This window comes from Lolium perenne, chromosome 6 (assembly GCF_019359855.2).
Source record: "Lolium perenne isolate Kyuss_39 chromosome 6, Kyuss_2.0, whole genome shotgun sequence".
In the NCBI taxonomy this organism is placed as follows: Eukaryota; Viridiplantae; Streptophyta; class Magnoliopsida; order Poales; family Poaceae; genus Lolium; species Lolium perenne.
The window spans coordinates 13499916-13506451 of NC_067249.2; positions in this window are offsets into that span (position 1 = coordinate 13499916).

Sequence of the window (6536 nt, forward strand, 5' to 3'; positions counted from 1 at the left end):
TGACACAAACTGGTACTATGAGACAAGAGCTACTGATCACATCACATGAGAGTTTGTTATCAGCAGAAGTTGACCAAGTCAGAGGTGGGCCGCGATCAAGATGGATTTAAAGAATATACATGGAAGAAATACGTGAATCGGCCTGTTATGCAAAGTTTGGGCTAGTTGGCCCGTGTATCTGTAATATAGTAGGATACGTGTCGGTTAGTGAGAGTTTGTCTCGTGCACGGTGGGAATTATTCCCACGTTTGAAAGTCCCCTGGACTATAAATATGTACCTAGGGTTTATGAAATAAACAACAACCAACGTTCACCACAAATCAATCTCGGCGCATCGCCAACTCCTTCGTCTCGAGGGTTTCTACCGGTAAGCATCATGCTGCCTAGATCGCATCTTGCGATCTAGGCAGCACAAGCTTATTACGTTGTTCATGCGTTGCTCGTACTGAAGCCTTTTTGATGGCGAGCAACGTAGTTATCTTAGATGTGTTAGGGTTAGCATTGTTCTTCGTATCATATGCTGTCGTAGTGCAACCCTTGCATATCTAGCCACCCTTACACCTATCTTAGGTGTAGGGGCGGCACCCCGCTTGATCATTATTTAGTAGATCCGATCCGTTACGGTTGCTCCTTGTTCTTCAAGGATTAGTTTAATATCTGCAATAGTTAGGCCTTACAAAGGGTTGGAGGATCCAGCGACGCGTAGGGTGTCGTTTGCTAGCCCTAGACAGGATGTTCCGAGGATCAACCTCGTGTTGGTTTTTAGGCCTTGTCTAGGACCGGCTTACGATCACCGTACGTGACCGCGAGGCCCAATCGTGAGTAGGATGATCCGATTATGCGGTGAAAACCCTAAATCGTCGTAGATCGTTTTAGCTTTATCTTGATCAAGCAGGACCACCATATATTCGTGCACCTCGTACGAATCATGGGTGGATCGGCTCCTTGAGCCGATTCACGGGATAACCTGAGAGCCGATCGAGGCTCGTATTTAATGTTTACGTGTATGCCATGCAGGAAACTAAGCGAGGCATCTCCATCACCTTCCTGACCAGGTATAGGTCAGGTGGCACGCCCTTGCACCAGCATCGGACGTGCGTACCAGAGGCTTTGCGGGCCGTCGCTCGGAGGGACCAGGGCCAGCCGCAGCCCTAAGTTGTTCCCGGCTCTACTGTGTTGCCCGTCGCTGCCCGCCGGTGGGTTTTGACCGCAACACATTCTGGCACGCCCGGTGGGACTAGCTTCGACATCAACCATATCGCCATCTACATCTGAGATGGCGGACGGCACTCCAGTCACGTACGAGGATCTGACCGACGAGCTCAAGAAGAAGTATGACGAGGTCAAAGCAATCCTCGAAGCCGACCTCATCGGCTCTTTTCACAGAACCCGTTCACATGGCATCAGGTGAAGGGGTTCTCGCCTGATGGTGCACTCGATGGGATAGACCTCTCTGCCCCGTCGAAGAACGCACCAGTCCCTACGTCAGAGATCAACTACATGGTCGCTCACTCGCTGCACCGCCACTCTGAGAACCTGGTGAACACTTTGGAGCGTGTCGCTCTCCGGGTGATCCAGGAGATCATGAGGCACCAGTACTCTCCGTCAGGACCAGCTCTCGGGACACACCAAGGAGAGATGCCACTCCAGTCCCGTCCACCGCTGCCATTTGCGTTGGCAGCACCAGAAGTGCCGAATTCACCGGCATTCGTCGTCTACAAGATCGGTGGTGACCCTAGTGACTGCCAGTTCTTGCATGAGGCGCCTAAGGAGATCCCTCACGGGTACATGTGCACGTACGTGCCAGACTGCGGTAACTGGGCACTCACAAGCTAGGCCGCAACATCAGGGACTTCTGGGAAAGCAGGGGGAACGTCAGCGACAGATCTTGAGAAGCAGACGTGGCTAGCTAAATGTGCCACCCCGACGAACCTCCAGAGCACAGCTCCTGCAGTTGGCTCAGAGCTGGAAAAGCAAGCATGGCTGGCTAAGTACGCCACCCCGGCGAATCTTCAGAGTTCGACTCCTGCAGCCAGCACCGCGGATCAGATCAGCACGATCCTGAGGACCAGTTCGGCATGGTGCCGAAAAGGAGGACAATCGGCTATTCCAAGCCGTACCCGATGAATACGAGTTGGTCCCGCTACCACCCAAGTATCGGCTCCCTGACTTCTCCAAGTTCAGTGGATCAGATGGTTCCAGCTCCATCGAGCATGTGAGCCGATATTTGGCACAGCTAGGAACGGCCTCAGCGTCGGATCCACTACGCGTGAGGTTCTTCGCACAGTCCCTCACGGGATCGGCTTTCGGGTGGTACACTTCGTTGCCACCAGACTCGATCCGGACTTGGAAGCAGTTGGAAGAACAGTTCCACATGCAGTTTCACTCAGAAGCTTCCGAGTCTGGCCTTGCCGATCTAGCACAGATACGTCAGAAGCGTGGAGAAACCGTGGCAGAATACATCCAGCGCTTCAGAAATCTAAGGAACCGATGTTATTCGGCTCGTGTGACTGAAAAAGAAGCAGTCGAGTTGGCAGTGGTGGGCCTTGCCTCACAAATCAAGGATATGGCTTCCCAAGCAGACTACCCTTCACTGGCGCACATGGTTCAGAAACTGTCAGCATATGAACAGCGCCACCCGGACTTGTATCAGGACAAATTCAAGCGTGCGGTAGTCCTGGTTGAGGCGGATGAAGACGAAGGCTTTGCGAGAGATCAAGAGGTAGCAGTGGCTGAATGGACTCGGGGGGCAACCCCCGTGTCCTGCAAATGGGTTAAGCCACCAGGTCCGCCCAGAGGGTTTGATTTTGACGTGACCAAAACTGAGCAAATCTTCGACCTCCTACTCAAGGAGAAGCAGTTGAAGATACCCGAAGGCCTCAAATTCCCCACGGTACAAGAGCTGAACGGAAAGCCATACTGCAAATGGCATAACTCGCTCTCCCATGCCACCAACGACTGCAGGGTGTGGCGTCAGCAGATCCAAATGGCGATAGAACAAGGACGACTGATTTTCAACCAGTACGCCATGAAGGTCGACACCCACCCCTTTCCCGCCGTTAACATGGTGGAGTGCACTTACCCTGAAGGTTGCCAGCCAGGATCCTCGTTCAGTATCAACATGGTAGGACACAGGCACCACTGGCAAGGATGGAGACGAGGCGTGCTCTCGTAGCAAGGACACAGAGGAGGCCGCTCCACGCGATCGGCTCCGTCATGATGGCAAGCGCTACGTCACAGAGGGAGAAGTGAAGAATATAAGATATCAGCGACCTCTCTCTGATCACCTCCTCAACAAGTATGTGAGTCAATATAGCCAACGCCGACGATCCAGTAACGATGATGATAGAGACCGTCTGGCTGGAGAAGCCAGAAGACATAGTCGGCATGATCGCGGTGAGGAGGAGTACGAGCGCCGTGCCAAAGAAAAGTCGAGGGAGCAGGACGACGAGGATAGGCACTGGGACTGCCCCTTCTTCAGACACTGCTGGTATTCAGGAATGAGCCGATTACCTACAATCGGCAATTGCCCAGAATGCAACCAGAAGAAGAAGGAGGCAGCCAACGTGTCCGTGTTCAAACGCTTAGGGCCTCTCCCGCCTCGAAGCAAACACGCTGAGTCCCCTCGGATGGAAGGTCTTGAGGATTCGGAAGACGAGGGAGAAGAAGAAGAAGACAGGTACCACCGGCCAAGGTGGTGCCCTGATGGACTCAGCCGTTCCCAAAAGCGTAGGGTTCAGCGATTGCGCGGCTTGGAGGAAGCCGAAAGGTTATACCTGCACACGCTAAGAAAGGCGCGGCCTGATCTGGCCGCGAAAATTCAGCGAACCCTGGATGAAGAGGGTCGACCACGGAAAATGGAGTGGCGCCCCAAGCAAAGGAAAGCCGATGATGAGATATCGGCTAGCACAAACATGGTGCTCGTCCTTCCGACGGAGCTTAGTGCTCCAGGATTACACGAGGTACCCAATTTGGACGACTGCGAGCGCATCGACGTGACGAAGGGCAGGGTTAGGCTGGTTTTATCCACTGGCCTGACCGTGTAGCAAGAGTAAACCGATGAGCAATTGTGGCGAGGCCGATCCTTGGGATCGGCCCCCAAAGATATATGAAGGAAAATTACGCTACCTTCATTGAGCGCTTCGATCAATATGGAGGCCGATTCCAGCAATCGGCCAAAATTATCCTCACCACATGTTCTGCTTGTGTTCAACATCGATCTACTGGGCGGCGGTTTTACGTCGGCTGATGAGTTAGGAAGAATCGACATTGGTCCTACCGAAACCGACGTGCAAATACGGTGCCTTGGCTAAACTACAGAGCCGATATCTGCAGTTACCTGACAGATTTGGCTCGGGGGGCACCTAAACCAGATGAACATGTGAACATGTGCAGATGAGCATGTGTACAGTGAAACATTGGGGGCCGATAGGAAAAAATCGGCCAGTAAAAAAAAAATATATATATACTCATAGCGGGTATACAGCCGATGCACAGACATCGACTTTAGAACAGAAGCCGGTGCATGGCCATCGACTCAAGAGGTACAGCTGATATAAGCTCCCGATGGAGCAGTTGTTGAGTTACAAGGAGAGGCTCTACCGGATGAATTCCTTTTCAAGACCTCCAACTCCTTCTGCAAGACTTCAAGTTCAGCAGTGCCAGTGTAAGCATGCAGATCAGGTTAAGGATGAGTCCAACAAAGGGAGCATACCCATCCTAGAAGCATGAGCACAGCCGATAACGAATCAAGCGGCTATGGCATTTTTGCCTGGCGTGGATTAAGGTGGCGGCTTGGTCGATGTCACTTTCAGAGGTTGTTGCGTCCAGAGTCTCGAAGGGTATCAGAATTCAAAACATCCTCACCGGAAGTTGCATCAGTCTGCCAAAGATGAGGAGCCGAGCTGATCAGCAAGGCGCAAAGGATTGAACTAGGAGGAGTCGGAAAGCCATTATGTTAAGACTCCTTAAGTTCAAGGTACGAATTTGCTGATCTTTCTGAACCCTTTCAGTGCGTCGGTTCTTTGGGCGTAAGCTTCCCTGCCACGTTTTGATGGGAGCTGAAGAGGCTCGGGGGGCAGCTCGCCCTGAAAAATCTTTGCTCTGGAGAGCCGATTTTGTTGGAATCGGCTGGTTCTGCATTATAACTTGAAGGCCGATGGTAACACATTTGGCTGATTCGTCACTGTTCTCGCCTTGGATGAGGCTTGAGGGGCAACTCGCCCGAAAAGTTCTTGGCCCTGGAGAGCCAATTTGGTTGGAATCGGCTGGCTCTACATCGCAACTGTCCTGAAGAGTGGTGCTTTTGTTATGGAGTTATCAGTTTCAGCATCCAAGCTGATTCAGCGACAGTTCCAGGGTTCTCTTAAAGACGCCTGCTCAAGACCAAATCGCAGGCCTGCTGCGATCGGCTGTGCCAAATGCTGTCGTCATCGGCCTGTCTCGCAGATTATCGTGAGAGATCGATGCGTTGCCATCAGTCATGGAGCATTGATTAGGCTAACAGTCGACAAAGTCAGATGAGGAAAAGTCGGCTAAATCAGCATAGAGGACATCGGCAAAATCAAAGGAAGTTTTCATTGATAATAAGATTTCTTACAAAGAGAAGCCGATTGCTCAACAAAAGGGAACAGATTACTACTGCTAATCCTATGCTAGTAGATCCCTACTCTAAGGGCTGTTGCTGTCTTCGCCATCGCTGGGGTAGCTGCCGTCATTGCTGCTGTCGACGAGTTCCTCGTTGCTGCTACTGTGACCTTCAGCAGAGGCTTCTTCCTCGTCATCATCATCGTCCTCGTCTGACCAAGCCCAGCCCCGGATGCGTTTTGGCGGCGGTTCGTCGGAGGAGGTGTCGTCCTCTTGTTCCTTCTTCATGTCGGAGGAGATGTCTTCGTCTTTGTCATCCTCTTCTTCTTCTTTGGTGACGGAGGTGAATTTACCCCGGAAGGGAGGGTCGTCGTCGTCGCTCTCCGCCTCCAGTGCTCCGTCAATTAGGAACCGGAGGTCATCCTCCCCGTCAGTTAGGGGCATGGCCCCATCTGACCAGACGAGGTCCTCACCCTCTGGCACGAAATCGAAGTCCCACTCCCGCTTGTCCCAATGCTTGGGAGCGCGCCGGTTGTACGCCTCCATCTGGTTGTGCTCTGGAATCGACTCGCCTGAGGAAGAGGATTGGAGAGAAACGGAAGAGGAGGAAGAGGATGACATGGCTATGGAAGGAGAGGGTTTTTTGGCTGATAGCTAGTCTGGAGCGGAGGGATGAAGAGGTGAACTGTTCGATGCTGTAAATAAAAGGGGATGGAATAGAGATTTATTGCTCGAGCAGTTTCCGAGGAGGTGGAGCCAAAGTTGTCAAATCGTGCAGAGAAGTTGAGAAGACAAATCATCATGATGAAGAATACTGCGACGGTTCTGACCTGCCACGACATGACCCTTCGAAGGAAAAGCAGAGTGGTTTTGAAATTATCATTACCAAAACCAGGGGGGCATGTGTTATCACCAGAAGTTGACCAAGTCAGAGGTGGGCCGCGATCAAG